This window comes from Centruroides sculpturatus, unplaced genomic scaffold (assembly GCF_000671375.1).
Source record: "Centruroides sculpturatus isolate CEXI.00-Female unplaced genomic scaffold, Cexi_2.0 scaffold133, whole genome shotgun sequence".
Lineage (NCBI taxonomy): Eukaryota > Metazoa > Arthropoda > Arachnida > Scorpiones > Buthidae > Centruroides > Centruroides sculpturatus.
The window spans coordinates 602,179-619,775 of record NW_019384319.1 but is presented as its reverse complement, the minus strand read 5'-3'; the positions used below and the strand labels follow the sequence as shown (position 1 = coordinate 619,775).

Genomic DNA, 17,597 nt, shown 5'->3' with positions numbered 1-17,597 from the left:
AGCCTTAATGGAGTACCACTGAGGATTGTCTGCACTCTTTACTTTTAACTCTTTATTATAAATCCGAAAAAGCTAAAAATAAGAAGGGGGGAAATTTTTTTTAAGCATTTATTCGTGAGAGTGTTACCAGATTGGAGGCAAAAGTAGAATTTTCTAACCGCTACCTCGGTTTCTAGAGTATTGAACTTTACAAGAAGTATCGCCACAGTGACTCCACAGAGAAACAATTTATCTTGGCAGTGAAGCATGAAAATTCCGCTGCTGCCTTCCTCTCTCATCGCAACTTACTCATAATACAACAATAACAGTTTGGTACAAATACTTTGTTGAAATTATAGCTTGAATTTTTTCCGCTTTCTGTCTTTCAAAAGGTTAAATCTTCACTTTATACGAAAATAGTTCTTTAAAATCTCTTCTGCGTACATATATATATATTTAATTAACTAAATTAATGTATTTTCTGGATAAAATGTAAGTTTTTTTGTAGAGAATTGCCGGATTCTTGTATCATTTCTTTTCTACTTGTTAGTTTTTCTATATCTGAAGAGAGCACTCTTAATAAATAGATGTTATTGATATCATTTCTATCCTTCGAGATGTTTTCTTATTGCTTAAGATGAAATTCTGTCTGTTCAATTCTAACTTAAACAGTAATTTCGGGACAAGCTGTTAAAAATAACAATATAATTTTAATTAATTTCACGCTAAAACATGCTAGAAAATAGTTGAAATTTACGTCCTTAAAGAAAAAAAATATGTTAAAATTTATTTAAGATTTGTTCTATTTGCGGTTTTTATATACATAAAATATAATAGTTTCTGTTTTTTCGATGTTAAAAATGTATTTTTTAAATAGATTTTGTGTGAATGTTTATGCATAATTTTGAAATTTTCATGAAGAATTTCTATATTTAAAAAAATTTTAAATTAATTTATAAATATCTTATATTATGTAATTAAAGATGCTATCGTTTATTAAAATTTAAAAAATTTAAGGTAAATCCATATATGCAGAATGTAAGCTTAAATATTAGATGATGAAACTATTTTTCTGATGTTTAATCTTTTCTATTAATAATATGCTAATTAATTTTCTTTATTATATTAAAAAATAAAGAAAAGGTTAAGGATAATTCCTTAAAATGCCTATTTATCGAAGGATTCTATAATAAGAAGTGTAGCTATATGCTCAGAATCTCTTCACAACTTGCAAATTATTTTAATTACTCTTACCATTAATTAATTACAAAATATTTACAACAAAATTCAAGATAATTATATAACAATTTACATCGTTAATTACTTAATTCTAAAATGAATTTTTATTTTTATTCAATTTTTCTCAAGAATAATTATAATAGATATAATTTTTAAAGAAAAAAATATATATAAATAAATTAAACAAAATGAAAAAAACTTCATGTTGCTCTCCATTTCTACTAATTAAATTAAGAAAAAGATTTTATTTAATTACGTTGGTTTTACTAATGTAATTTACAAACTTAAATATTAATAAGTTTAAATTTATATTTTATAATGTTTTCATGTTTAAATAAACAAAAATTAACTATTCGTAATTTTTCCAAGCTATCTTTAAACTAATTTATATGATTACATTTTTTAATTCCTAATATAAATAAAGAGGATATACATTTATGTATATTTATGTTAGTATTAAATTTTAATGGCTAAAATAAAATAATTCTTGATCCTATGTAACAATAATATTAAACGAGTAGTAAACAATGATATAATGATTCAAACATAAATCACTGTGGCCCCTGTAAAAGAGCTTTTCCCGTATGACTCGTTAAACGTTACAAAAGCTTTTCTCTCTTTTTTTTATGCATTATATAAGAATATTTTGCCTTATTTTGACTTATTAAACTAACTTAATTGTTATTTTTTTATTTAAAAATGTTTTTAGTATATTAATGCTTTATACTACATTATAATCACTCTTATTTTCTATTAAACGTATTGATTATTTAATTCGTTATTCGTTATTGTTAAATTCTTATCCTTCAATTGTTATATAAATTTTATAAATTATTTTATACAGGTGTTTAATTAAATTATAAAAGTCACAAATTAAATTGTATATATTCGTATTTTATTATAAAAAAAATTACTAGACAAATAAATCTTTATAATAATGTAATGTTAAGCAAGTAATTTTGAAGGATTTTGAGAAATTTAGCCAGAATTTTATTTGTAAAACTCATATTTACGTCATATATCAATTATGAACATTTATCAACAAAAACCTCTTGACTGGTTAAATATCTTATGATAAATATATTGTCTTTTAAACTAGCAAAAATATTTTAATTTTTAGTACTTTCGACTTTAGAAGATCATCCTCAGGATACACAAGACCCTCAGGTTATATATTAAAGCCTTATTAATATTTTATAAGAATTTTAATAGTAAAAAACTAATAAATGTATTTAGGAACCATAAAATCGTAAAAGTTTTAACTTTTTATAACATTTTTTTATATTCAATCGCACTGAAAAAGATTCAGTTTATAGGTCAATCGACTTCTAAAATCAAGTAGACAAAATCTAAGAATGTAAGAACATCCCTCTATTGAACTAGAAATCTGTTTTTCAGACAATTAGTTCTTACTTACATTCTCTATGTTCTCAGTAATTATAAACTCAATGTCTTCTGCCTTATACTTATCATTTTACTACAGTTTATCCTCAATTAATTTATAAGATTATTATTCTTAAACATAAATTAAGAATCAAGTTCATACGAAATTATTGTAAATAATTATGTAAAATTTTAATGAATTATCTAGCGAATTGACTAAATATAACATAACTCTCGATGGGATAATATGGAATCATTTTGCATCATCAAGCAAACTTAAAATAAACCTCTGTATAAACAAGTTTGTCTCATGTATTAGCTTCTTTTACAAAAAGATAAACTATGCTTTAGGAATGTTATATTAATAGTGTGGCTGGATAAATGATGTTACTTCTCCAGTATACAATTANATAAAGTATGTCCTCCTATAGAATTAATGCTGAAAATTTTAGAGAAATTAAATATATTTTTAAATGTAGTTTATACAGTATAATAAAATTTTTGCTATAAGAGAATTATATTTAATCTACAAATTTATACAGAAGAAAGGCCTCTCACAACACAATTATATATTTATCCCATATATTAAAGGGGTGCTGTTTATATTTAAAGGAGCGTTATTTGCTTTAAAAAATCCCATTAATATACACATATTTGTAGAAAAGAGGAATAGATTATTGTTAACATGTTGATTTAGCTCATGTGCTTTAATAGAATTTGCAGATTGCAATTCCTTTCGGCTAGTAAAAAGATAGAATTCTAAAGAGATAATGCTTTTTTACCCTGTTAGATTTTCTATATTTACGATCTGTTAATATTTGTATTAGTTGAATATATTATCTTCTCCTTTTATATGTTCTTGTATCCAAGTTTTTATTTATTTTTTTTTTATCTCGAAATTAATTTTATGCAATTTATTGTTTTTAAAATAACCGAGCGCAATTAATATGTAGCAAACTAAACTTTTCTTAATTAAATATTTATGTTTAGAAGTGATAAAAAATCGATTTTAAGTTTTTTGTGTGTGTGTGTGTTTAAAGTAATAAGAGAAGAANTAAATATTAATATATTTAATGCATAATAATAAAGATTAAAATAATATTTATTATTATGCATTAAATATTAATATATTTAATGCATAATAATAAAGATTAAAATAATATTTATTATTATGCATTAAATATTAATATATTTAATGCATAATAATAAAGATTAAAATAATATTTATTATTATGCATTAAATATTAATATATTTAATGCATAATAATAAAGATTAAAATAATATTTATTATTATGCATTAAATATTAATATATTTAATGCATAATAATAAAGATTAAAATAATATTTATTATTATGCATTAAATATTAATATATTTAATGCATAATAATAAAGATTAAAATAATATTTATTATTATGCATTAAATATTAATATATTTAATGCATAATAATAAAGATTAAAATAATATTTATTATTATGCATTAAATATTAATATATTTAATGCATAATAATAAAGATTAAAATAATATTTATTATTATGCATTAAATATTAATATATTTAATGCATAATAATAAAGATTAAAATAATATTTAAAATTTTAGAAATTAATTTAAATAATTAATTAGATTTATATAACGAAATTTAATAAGAGTTTAGGAATATTTTTTAATGAAAAAAAATTGATAATTAGTGTGATTATTTAACCTAATAAAAAGGGAATTTAATGAAAGATGAATTAAAATGGCTTATCAAGTATTTGACATTTTCGTGACTAGAATAGAACATTAGCAATAAAGTTTGACAAAAGAGCAGGTTTTCAGAGGCAAGTGATTAGGTCATGGATAAGAAAATCCTATTTAAAAGTCGAGGAAAATAATTATAGAATCAGGAGTAGATAAAGTATCGAGTTGTGACGCTGCTTGCTTTAAGTGGCTAATTAATCTTAACACATCTTCATTACTAAGTCAGTTGGGAGATAGGTTTGAACTATCACTGCTTTGAATATATAACCAAAATGCATTATCATTGAACACATATAATGACAAATAAATTTATTATCTTCAGATAAACTAAATATATCTGTTTAAATTGACAGAAAATAAATTTGCTCATTAAAACACCAGCTCAGACTAGAAACAAGTTAGATCTTTCTCCAAAATGCAAAAAAATATATATATAATTTTGTTTATTTTGTACTTTTAAATGGATAATTTATTTTCTTTTCATATTATAGATTTGTTTATTCTTACATTACTAATTTTTTAAAGTAATTTGCTTCTTTAAAGTTCGATAAAATGAGACAGAATGCGTAGAATATTCTCTGATTTTTTTTATTTTAGAATAGGAATTTATTTATAAGAAATTTCCCTGTCTTCGAGGAAACTTTTTATATATCTTAAGAAAATAAGTGTGAATAAAAAAATAACAGTAGTACTAATGGCAACAATTAGGGCCTTCGAGAGCCTGCGTAAGGCCCGGAGTAGAGAGTACTCCTTTTCCTCATTAGTGGGCCCTTTCGCCATTGTTTTGAAACTAGATACGTAGATTATTAATAAAAATCGATCTTAAAAATTTATTTTCTCTTAGAAAAAATAACATTTATTTATAATAGTAGTAACCACTAAGGCCCCCAAGTTTTCCCTAATAGTTGGTATTAGGGGATTCCCCTAAATCCAAACTCCTATTACCTCTATAAAATTTGTGTTGTCGATAATTATTTTATTCAAATTTTATCATTTTTAATTACTTTACCTATTAATAGTACTACTATTACTCTTACCCTGTCAGCAGTAGTATTAAAAAGTAAAATAATTAAAAAATTAGAAAATTCGAATAAAATAATTATTGACAACATAAATTTTCTTTAGAAAATTATTTTAAATGTTTTCATTAGAAAAAAATATATATATATATAATGAGATCAGAATATTAAATAGTAATCTATAAAAATAACTTAAGAAAATCATTTGTTTTTTGAGATGAAGCTAAATAATTAATGAAAATAACTTAGAATTTAAATTCATGCGATATGTTTGAGAATTTCCAGATTCAGTATTTATTACTAAACAAAACACGATAATAGTAATTTTTGTTTTATTTTTTTGGTTAGAATTATCAATTTGAAACACGTTAGTATGATCCTATTTATAATTATAAAAATAATTATAAACAGCATCACAAAGTGATGTGGGAAAATAATTAGCAGGAAAAAAACGACTAAATTACAGTAAAATTGATAAAGAATATTAAATTATAAATAAAGTACCGAACAATAAAATATTGTTATTAATATTAAATAAGTCTATAGTTTAAAAAAAATTTAAACAATATTTTAATAAAATTTGCATAAAAACATTAAAAATTCTCGAAAACTTTTTATGAAAAACTGAAATTTTTTTTTCCTAAAAAAATATATTAATTAAATATAAAAATAAATATTTTCATTTTTATTTTAAAAATGAAATTTATTTTTTTAAATTTTTAGATTTTAATTATATTTTCCCTCGTTATAACATAAAAAATAACTTTTGTAAAATCGTTTCCTTAAAACTTTATAAATTAGAAAAAAAGAAACTATTTTAAGTTTTTATCATTAATTTTAAAATTTTGAAATAAAAATTTACTCTTCTAGAAAAATTAATCAAGTTTTTAATTTAATAAATAATGTTACCATCATCTTTTATTCATAATTACGTTTTAATAAATAATAAGAATTTATATATAGATAAAAGAAATTTTAATATGGAATCATCAAAGGTAGGCCTTATTGTCTGGTTTATTTATTACAGATACTGTATACATAATTCAAAATGTGTATAAACCCTGGATAAAGTATTCTATCTGGGTAGAATACAATGGCTACCTGTTATATACAGATGCCAAGTATAATGAAAATGGGAGCAGCAGAGAATACAACATCCAAACAGATTCGACTCTTTTGTTGTTTAGTAATATCGTTCCTAAGATAACATTCTAACCTTATGGACGTATGACTGTATCATTAAGTTATAACTTGCGAGTCAACTGAACCCAGGACAGTAAATGTATAATTTTGTTTTATTTAAAAAAAATTCTTTTGTGGAAAAAAAATATATATATATTTTTAAATTAAATACAAAACTTGATAGAAATGTAATTTTTAGTACAAAGCTTTAGTTTATTCATTTGATATTTTAGAATTTATTCAAGATCTCTTTATTAAAGCCTCGGGTCTTTTAGTATTTCTAAACTGGTCATATAGAAATAATTAGGTTCTTAAAAGACAATAGTAGATAGTTTTCAATTGACTTGATTTTCGAGATGATAACCCGAAGGAAAGAATACGTTCTTAAGCTCTATTAAGATGTCACAATATGATATCAGATCAATTATAAGCTAAAATTTTAAATATGACTTAAAATCCCTCTGGAATCTGTTATCTTCTCCTTCTAAAAGTGATAAAAATTTCATTTGATAGAATAATTCAATTATATCTCTCATAATTATTGAATGGATCTCTTAGATTTCATTCAATGATCTCTTAGAATATATTTAACGCTTTGATATTATTATTTTTAGATCTTCTAAAAGCGAATATCTAAGTAATCTCTCAAAAACTGAAAAGATAGACAAAGTGCCGCTATCTAAAGCTTTAAAAGAGCCATAAAAACTACAAGAAACATCTTATTTCTATCTTTTTCAATCTCAAACAAGACGACTGCAAATAATTAAAATGTGACCAAGATAAATAATTTTTTTTAAATTTCTGATCTAATCAAATTTACAAAACTTTTATATTGGATTTTAAAAGTAATTATTATTACTTTAAAGAATTCTTTATTACTGCATTTTAAGCATACTTTTCTCTTTATATTTTCTTTGAATTTTTAAAGAAGTAATTACTTACTTTATTTATTTTTGAAAATAACAAACACGAAAATAACAAATTAATGTTGTTTCAACTTAAAATAAAATTAATGCATTATATTTCTCCTCGATGTTCATTTTTTAAATTAATCTGTATTTTTCTATGGTAACTAGTGGCTGAGGAACATCTGGATGAGGTTTTTTCTCTCAAAACGTTATTTTAAACTCTTGCTCCTATTTTAAGGCCATGTAATGTTAATTTAACAGCATAATATTAAAGATTAGACAAGTTTAGCTTTGCATACAGATATATATTAGTGAATGAGCATTAATTATATAGCTGAATAATGTTTAATTCATAATTCATGCATTACTAATTCATTAAGATTTTCTATAATGCTATATAATCAATAAATCATTAATTTACTAGAAGGTAAAATCCTCTTGTATCTAAAGCAGCATTATCAAAACTTTAAAATATTAATTCTAAGTTCCATATTTAAGAAAATAACAAAAAATAAACTCTTAAATTCATAGGAAATCATCAAAATTTGCATTAAATTTATTTAATATTGTATAGTTAATCGAATGACTTAACATTTTTATATGCTAAGCGTAATTTAGAGAATAATTATTAAGCTCCAATTCTTTCAGCAGTTGCTGTAATAATTAATTAAGGATTTTTAATGATAACCATTTTCCATTCATTTATGTTTAAAGAGTGATAAAGAATTGAGAAACTTTCCATTTCACAGATAATATAACTTTAATTATTACATCACAGGTTAATTCTAGACTTTGTTACTTTGCTACAGAATAGCAATTTTAATTATTCGATGCTGTTAAAAGTGTCAAGAGAGCTTAAAACAAACAGTTTTCATTCATAAATTTGTGAAGATTACTGGTAATTTTATCCTATTCATCTAAGAGTGAATGGTTCCAGCATCGTTTTGACAATTAGTTATTGGAAACAAAATGATAATACACTATTACGTCACTTCCAACATCATCATCCCTATATTATCACACTTTCATTACGTCATCCGGTCGAATCACCGATGTTCACTACCTCTGATCAGTAGGAACAACCCCGTTTCCTCCGCGATTATGTTTTCATCAAGCGAGATAGCAGTTGCCATCGTGTCAGGCCAGATCAAAACGATACTGGTCGTTACGTCACCGATAATACTGATCTTTCTCCTATTCATACATTAATGGAAATCAAAGCGGAAGTCATTACGTCAGTTTATACAGAAAAAGAAACCTTCTATAGATTAAATTGTCGCATTAACTATCACTTTGTGGTTAATTGAAATGATCCTGATAAGTTTAATTATAACCCTTCATTATTTTAACAAGTAAGCAACTTTACGCAATAACCAAAACATCAAAAGATATAAAATTATAACTCAGAGCAAATTTACAAAAATATAATTAGAAATCTTGCCAATTTTTATTTCTCAACCTGTAGTTAGCGATTTCCGAAAAGTCTCGACTTACATTACTTGATAATGTCACAGTATTTATTATATATAAAGGTTGGAGAGTAACGATATAATTCTCAAAATAATTAAACTTTATCTAACAAGAAAAAAATTAATTTATTTNATTATAAATATATTAATTAAATTGACTAATAATAAATAAATAAATATGTATATAAAAATAGAAAATAAATTGAAAAATTTTATTTTGAAATCTTGAAAATATTATAAGTTATCATCTAGATTAAAAAATAAGAAAAATTGAGCATTTAATTTCTCAAAAATGATTAACTACTCTTGGTTCAATTGCCAATAACTAGATGCCGGTGATGAAAGGAAATTGCTGGTTGATTATTAAATAATAAAAAAGGAAGACTTCTGAGAAGTCAGCAAGACAGGAAATTAAGACAGCTCAGCGGTTACTTCCCTTAATGTTTCCTTTTATACGACTTCTATCCTTTATTATTATTTTTTTAATTTTTTCTCCTTCTCGAAAGAGCAGTTTACAATTTTTTATAACGAAAAAAGTTACCCTTATACAATTCGTTTCAATCGAGTTAGTGAAGATCAGGAACGAAGTTACAAAGTTTCATAACAGATGGCGTGCTTTAATTCTTATAAATTCTGCATATGCATGCAAAATTATCAATTTTCAGATTGTTTTATTCTTTAAGGCATTCCGCCATTAATAAATGAGTTTTCCTCCCTCAAGATATTTACTCAGTGTTCACTCACTCTATTTTCTCCGAACATCTCGTTAAGTAGCCACGAAATTACGTTTCCTATTTTGTTTTGAAGCTTCAAGAACAAGATCATGGAGCAGAAAAGGGGAAAAAAACATTTTCTTTTAAGGTAAAAAATTCCTATAATTAAACTATACAACCTGTTTTTGTCACTGGACGTTTTCAATCTTATTACATCACTACTGATAAAAAAATATATTAAAAAACTATATATTGTGTCATAAGGGTTTTCATTTCCTGTTATATCATATAAGATCTCCATTACTCTTAACGTCACTTCTTCCTTACCATCGCGCCATCATTGAGAGAAAGGATCACCATTAAGTCACGGAATGCGAAATGATACCTTTAAAAGATAAAAAAAACACTTCGACGTCACATTATAGAGAACCTTACAATACTTTACGTCATCAAAAAATAACACAAATTGGTCCTCTCTCTATATTATAACTATCCTCCAGTTCGTCTAGAAAAAATATTTATTGTTATGTTATGTATTTTAATATTATTGAATATATGAAGAGACATTATTTAATTTTCAATCAAGAAAAATATTTTTTATTAACCAAAACTATAAACCATTTTTATCACTTTTCGTCTAAGCAAAAAAAAAACTGTATTAGTCATCATAAAAGTGGCATTTCTTGCTGTAAAAACGCATTTTCCCCTTTTTCAAACATGTTTTTCTGATTACACTATCGTTTCGGCATTCATTTTTACGTCACTGTACCTATCACGTCACCTGTACAAAGTAATATGCCATTGGGAGAGGCGCATCCCTTCCGATGGTCCTTCAGATTAATGATCTTTATTACAAGAAAACTTTGCTGCTACCAAAGAAAACTCGACTACCATCCTCTCATAATTGCATCGAAGTGAGGAAAGAAAACTTATCATTTACTTTACATGATTTTCATCATAAGTTTCCATGACAACAGATGAAGCGGTTGGAGTGTTATGTAGATTAGAAAACTTGAGTCGAAGTAAAAACGGAATAAATATATATGCATATACATTTACATTTTAAAAAATGCTAAATTTTAATATGATTGTTACTGTTAGATTAAATATTTGTTATTATTATAAGGAGAAATATATTTTTAAATCTAAACATAAGTTAAAGAGATGTAAAAATCTGATCAATAAAATTTATTTCTTTATTATTGCAAGATATATATATATATTTAAATTTCAAACAGAAGGAAAATGTTAATTAAATATAATAGATAATATTTTAAATTGTTTTCTACAATAAAATTTATTGTTCTGAGATTTATTTTATACAATGATATATATAATTTATAATTTAATATACCAAACTGTATTAAAACTGGACAAATTAAGCAAGTGGAAAATGGCAGTATTATTTAAATCGGACATTTTGTAATGAATAATGCAAAGAACACATTTAACTAGTAATGAAAAATCTTAAGAAAGCCACGTAATTTTCGATTGTAATTTGGTATAAAACAAGCAAAGTATAATTGCTGTTACAATGTTTAATTAGAAGTAAGAATATGGAAATGAAATTAGCAGAAGACACAGCAACAGATTATAACTTAGAATGACATTAGCATTGGCTTGATCCTGTTCTAGAAATTAAATTAAATTTTTTAAATATTTAAATTACTATGTTTTTTAATTTAGTTTTAATTTTAATCCAGGGCCTTTTCTTTCAATATTATTATAAAACAAACTTTTGAAATTAAAAAATAGAAATTACTTCTAAACTTTAGTAGCGCTTACTGTATGGAGACTTCTCTGCACGACACGGAATAATAAGGAAAAGATGCATTTACAGGCGAAAGATTAAAATAACTCTTTTTAAAAAAATGTTTATTCTCGTTATGTTTGGTGGTTATTTTTATAATTGAAAATTAAAATCAATAAAGTAAACAAAAGAGAATTTTTTCCTTAATTAAAAATTAAAAGTTGAAAATTAATGTTTTTTTAATTAAAATGATTTTCGCTTTTATTTGGATTGGTCAAATGATCATTTATCGCATTTTATCCGCTCAGAATAACCGTTAATAGCCGAACGACAGATTTCGGCATACCTTCCTCCCCTTTGCTAAAGATTGGTCGATACCATGGTTGGTGGGCCTCGCTCGGTCACGGTCTGCGGCAGTAGCGAGCTTGTCGACGGCAGAATCGCAAGACAATTTTCCCAGTGTGGGGTTAAATCATTTCAGTGCAAGTTCAGCAACTTCACGAAATGTTTGTTGCTCATTATTCGATCGAGCTGTGCAGATCCTGCTACTAATCACGTGATCTATTACACTTTTAAATCATCATAGTGTCAACGGATGACGATAATTATGTAAGTTGACATTTAATTTTTTTGTAAAAAAATTTCGTTAACTTATAAAAAACTCACTGCTTTATCTCCCGTAGACTTTCTTTTATATTCTTAACTTAATGTGTAGCTTATCAGATAGTTTGGCAATGGTGAAGTACACTGAAAACCCTAATTAACTCCCAACTTATCCCTTCTCTGTGCTTCAGTCAACAGAAATCAATTATACTCAGTAAAGAATTTTTTTTCATTTTTTCTTGTGAATACAGTCCGTACAAGGAAAAGGGATAATTAAAACTTTACTGCATTCTAATCCTCTCTGGCTTGTTTTGAGATAATGCCAACTGTTTTTTATATTATACGTGCAAACAAGTAAATGAAATCTGATAAAATGACAACATAAACTTCTCATTAAAATTTTCACACTGAGATTGAAATGAAATAATTTTTCAGTTAAATTCTTTCCTTTCTTAAATTATGAATTTTTGGATAATTAATAAAAATACTAATGAGAATTCTAAGTTTGTTGATAATTATAATACTTTAAAGACACTAATTAGTAAAATTTTCTTTTCAAACTTTGATTATTTTATTAAAAATAATCGCTAACTTGCGATGTAATATAATTTATGCAAATAAAATACATTTTAAAATTTCTGTTTTATCTATTTTTATGAATGTTATGTTTAAAATGTTAATTTTAATAAATAAATATTTAATTTATTTTTCATTATTTTTTTAGATTGAACTATTTGATAACTGAAAATGTAACCAATGAAGAAAAATTTTTTGTCATATCAGAAAAATGTGCTCATTCTGGAAGATGGATATTGCCAATAACATCATTTCAATCATTTGGAAAGAAATTTTAAAGTAAGTTAGGTGAAAATTATTTTATAAATAAGATTATTTAGTAAAACTGTAATAATAAATATAAATTTACTTTCATAACTTTGTTGATGTTGTTAAATGTAACATCTTTGTGAAAGAAAATGAAAGTCTTGTTGCATCTTTCTTTGTGGGAATCGCCACAGATTCTCAAAATCCCAAACAATAATAAAGAAACATCTTTTCATTTTTATAGTTGAGAAGTGCATTTAGTAGAAAATGATGACAAGGTTGTTTACTTTCTTACTTTTATATTTGTATAATATTTATCAGCCATTAAAAAAGCAGTTACAGACTTCACTAAAAGCATGCTTTTAAATTTTATAACTAGTTTAAATAAAATGCAACTATTAACTTTTGTTCTGGAGGTCGTGGAAATGGTTTTTCAGCCTTTCTCTCTTGATTTTTATTGATTTTACTACCTCAATTTCTAGTTCCTAACCCGCTAATAAACATTATATTTGATTTAAATTGAGAAATGATGATCGATTCTTATTACATTTAGATACGTACAAAATCTTTAAATGATTATTTATAACTCTAGAAATCAGTTTAGAATCACTAAAAATCATTATTTTTTAAATATAAATCTAAAGTTAATACAAAATAAAATTATTTATGATTTTCAAAATAAAACGTTTCTCGGATGTAAGAAATAAAAGGATAAATTTCCTTCGTTCCTTTCATTCAACATAAAATTAACAAACATAAGTTTTCTTGGGCTTTTAGCCTTTTGAACTTTCTTTAAAATCGATAAATCCATGTTAAAACTTTCAGGAATTTATCACAACAACAGATTGAGACTGTATATAAAACTTTTACTGGCACCTGAGACTTTGCTCCTCCATTGTGTTGAAGTGATGTTTATATTTCTTTAGAAAAGAAAACTATTTTTATCAAAAATAAATAAAAAATAAAAATTTTACAGTTGATAAATTTATACATTAACTTCAAATAACTACAATAAAATACCAATAAAAAATTAATAAAGAAAAAGGTTTAAATTCTCTGACATGAAAACAATTTTAAGTCTATTCTAAATATTTGAAACCGTCTTATATTATCATTTAAAGGTTATTAACCTCATTAAATATAAGTAAAATTACTGAAGAAGAAAAGATTAATATAACTAACAAACTTATTGCATATCTGAATACATGCCAAATGTAAATTCGATACACTATCTTTAAATATTCTAATTCTTAATTATAACAAATTAAGCAAAAATTGTTACAATTAATTATGCACGTTAATTTTAATAATATCTAATTCTTGTCAAATGTACTCGTATTTATTCTAATCTTACATAAAATATAAGTTTACAACAGAAGAGAAAGGGGAAAAAATTTTGTTTCCTTTGAATTAATGTGACAACTATTAGCTAAGTGTAGATATTAGAAAATTTTGTGTATCTCAGCAGTTTTGAATTACATTGGAAGTGATGTAAATAAATGATCATGCAAATGAGATTGCCTATATAAAGTAACAAAAAGTCTTTTCTTATATAGGAAATTTTTTATACAAATCGTCTTTTTCTAAAAAAAATTAGGAAAAAAAAGACAAATGTGCTTTTATTCCATTGGGATTATTTCTAATTCTTTCCACTTTTCCTTTCTAATTTTTACTCAGTGATATTTATAAATAAACATTGCTTTAAATTTTATTACAAACAATTCATTAATCATTTAAAAAATTCACTTGNCATGAAAACAATTTTAAGTCTATTCTAAATATTTGAAACCGTCTTATATTATCATTTAAAGGTTATTAACCTCATTAAATATAAGTAAAATTACTGAAGAAGAAAAGATTAATATAACTAACAAACTTATTGCATATCTGAATACATGCCAAATGTAAATTCGATACACTATCTTTAAATATTCTAATTCTTAATTATAACAAATTAAGCAAAAATTGTTACAATTAATTATGCACGTTAATTTTAATAATATCTAATTCTTGTCAAATGTACTCGTATTTATTCTAATCTTACATAAAATATAAGTTTACAACAGAAGAGAAAGGGGAAAAAATTTTGTTTCCTTTGAATTAATGTGACAACTATTAGCTAAGTGTAGATATTAGAAAATTTTGTGTATCTCAGCAGTTTTGAATTACATTGGAAGTGATGTAAATAAATGATCATGCAAATGAGATTGCCTATATAAAGTAACAAAAAGTCTTTTCTTATATAGGAAATTTTTTATACAAATCGTCTTTTTCTAAAAAAAATTAGGAAAAAAAAGACAAATGTGCTTTTATTCCATTGGGATTATTTCTAATTCTTTCCACTTTTCCTTTCTAATTTTTACTCAGTGATATTTATAAATAAACATTGCTTTAAATTTTATTACAAACAATTCATTAATCATTTAAAAAATTCACTTGATTTTAATTAAATAATCTGATTATTTCATTTAAAATGTTATTCTTATAAGTTAAAACAATTTACGGATTTATTTTATTTATCTTAATTTTTATAATAAACTCAACAACGTTATTTTTTCTTATTTAACTTTTAAAATAATTTTTAAATTTAAAAAAATTTAGTATAGTTTTCATTTAATTATCTCTCTCTTTGTAAATATCAATAAGGAAGATGAAAGTTTGTATTTTAGTTATGAATTTTCTTGAAATTTTAACATTTTAAAAAATATTTTCTTCTTTTAAAAATAATATATTCATTTAAAAATTTCATATATAAAGATTTTTATTAAAATTTTTTCTTTTCCTTCCTCCTCTTCCTTTTCTTTGCGTATTTTTTAATAATTTATTTTTTAAATATAAATAATATATAATTGAATTAAAAATTAATTTTGTATGAAATATTTTTGCTCTTAATATATTTCAAAATTTTGTAAAATATATAAATATAAAGGAAAATTCATTCCCTGAAATTGAATTTACTCTTGATATTCGCTGTTAGTTTCTAATGAATTCTTCACATTTAAAATTTTCCAATTTTTATAACTAATCGTTAATTATTGCTTAATAACATTAATGGAAAACGATTATTTTTACTAGAAACGTACATTAATAAACATGCTCTCTATCTCTCTTTATAATAATCCTTTGTTTGTGGAAATATTTTCATGACATTGTAGCATCATGTCTGTTAACTGTGTCTCTTCTCTTCGTGATGTGAGTGATGATGTGTTTGTCTGCATCTGACGTACTTAATTAATTAGAGAGGACCCCGCTGATGAGACTTATCGTAATTATGGTTTGTGTGTTTGTGATTTTTTTATATTTGCTTTAACTAGATTTGTTTATTGTCCCATTTGTGTAGGACGTTACAATAACTTATGATGAGTTTTAATCTGGATAAATTACTGACATCATTAGTTAANATAAAGAAAAAGGTTTAAATTCTCTGACATGAAAACAATTTTAAGTCTATTCTAAATATTTGAAACCGTCTTATATTATCATTTAAAGGTTATTAACCTCATTAAATATAAGTAAAATTACTGAAGAAGAAAAGATTAATATAACTAACAAACTTATTGCATATCTGAATACATGCCAAATGTAAATTCGATACACTATCTTTAAATATTCTAATTCTTAATTATAACAAATTAAGCAAAAATTGTTACAATTAATTATGCACGTTAATTTTAATAATATCTAATTCTTGTCAAATGTACTCGTATTTATTCTAATCTTACATAAAATATAAGTTTACAACAGAAGAGAAAGGGGAAAAAATTTTGTTTCCTTTGAATTAATGTGACAACTATTAGCTAAGTGTAGATATTAGAAAATTTTGTGTATCTCAGCAGTTTTGAATTACATTGGAAGTGATGTAAATAAATGATCATGCAAATGAGATTGCCTATATAAAGTAACAAAAAGTCTTTTCTTATATAGGAAATTTTTTATACAAATCGTCTTTTTCTAAAAAAAATTAGGAAAAAAAAGACAAATGTGCTTTTATTCCATTGGGATTATTTCTAATTCTTTCCACTTTTCCTTTCTAATTTTTACTCAGTGATATTTATAAATAAACATTGCTTTAAATTTTATTACAAACAATTCATTAATCATTTAAAAAATTCACTTGATTTTAATTAAATAATCTGATTATTTCATTTAAAATGTTATTCTTATAAGTTAAAACAATTTACGGATTTATTTTATTTATCTTAATTTTTATAATAAACTCAACAACGTTATTTTTTCTTATTTAACTTTTAAAATAATTTTTAAATTTAAAAAAATTTAGTATAGTTTTCATTTAATTATCTCTCTCTTTGTAAATATCAATAAGGAAGATGAAAGTTTGTATTTTAGTTATGAATTTTCTTGAAATTTTAACATTTTAAAAAATATTTTCTTCTTTTAAAAATAATATATTCATTTAAAAATTTCATATATAAAGATTTTTATTAAAATTTTTTCTTTTCCTTCCTCCTCTTCCTTTTCTTTGCGTATTTTTTAATAATTTATTTTTTAAATATAAATAATATATAATTGAATTAAAAATTAATTTTGTATGAAATATTTTTGCTCTTAATATATTTCAAAATTTTGTAAAATATATAAATATAAAGGAAAATTCATTCCCTGAAATTGAATTTACTCTTGATATTCGCTGTTAGTTTCTAATGAATTCTTCACATTTAAAATTTTCCAATTTTTATAACTAATCGTTAATTATTGCTTAATAACATTAATGGAAAACGATTATTTTTACTAGAAACGTACATTAATAAACATGCTCTCTATCTCTC

The 17,597-nt window shown here is 23.6% G+C and overlaps 1 protein-coding gene across 1 annotated transcript in view; it reads left to right on the top strand.

Moving 5' to 3' along the window:
• The first annotated feature begins 11,702 nt into the window (after positions 1–11,702).
• LOC111624769 (insulin-like growth factor-binding protein complex acid labile subunit) overlaps positions 11,703–17,597 on the top strand; it is a 56,865-nt gene continuing 50,970 nt past the window's right edge. Inside the window, exons 1-2 of the mRNA XM_023367708.1 lie at positions 11,703–11,994; positions 12,713–12,843. The gene's annotated coding sequence lies outside the window, so the exon portion shown is untranslated. The remainder of the gene's footprint in view (positions 11,995–12,712; positions 12,844–17,597) is intronic.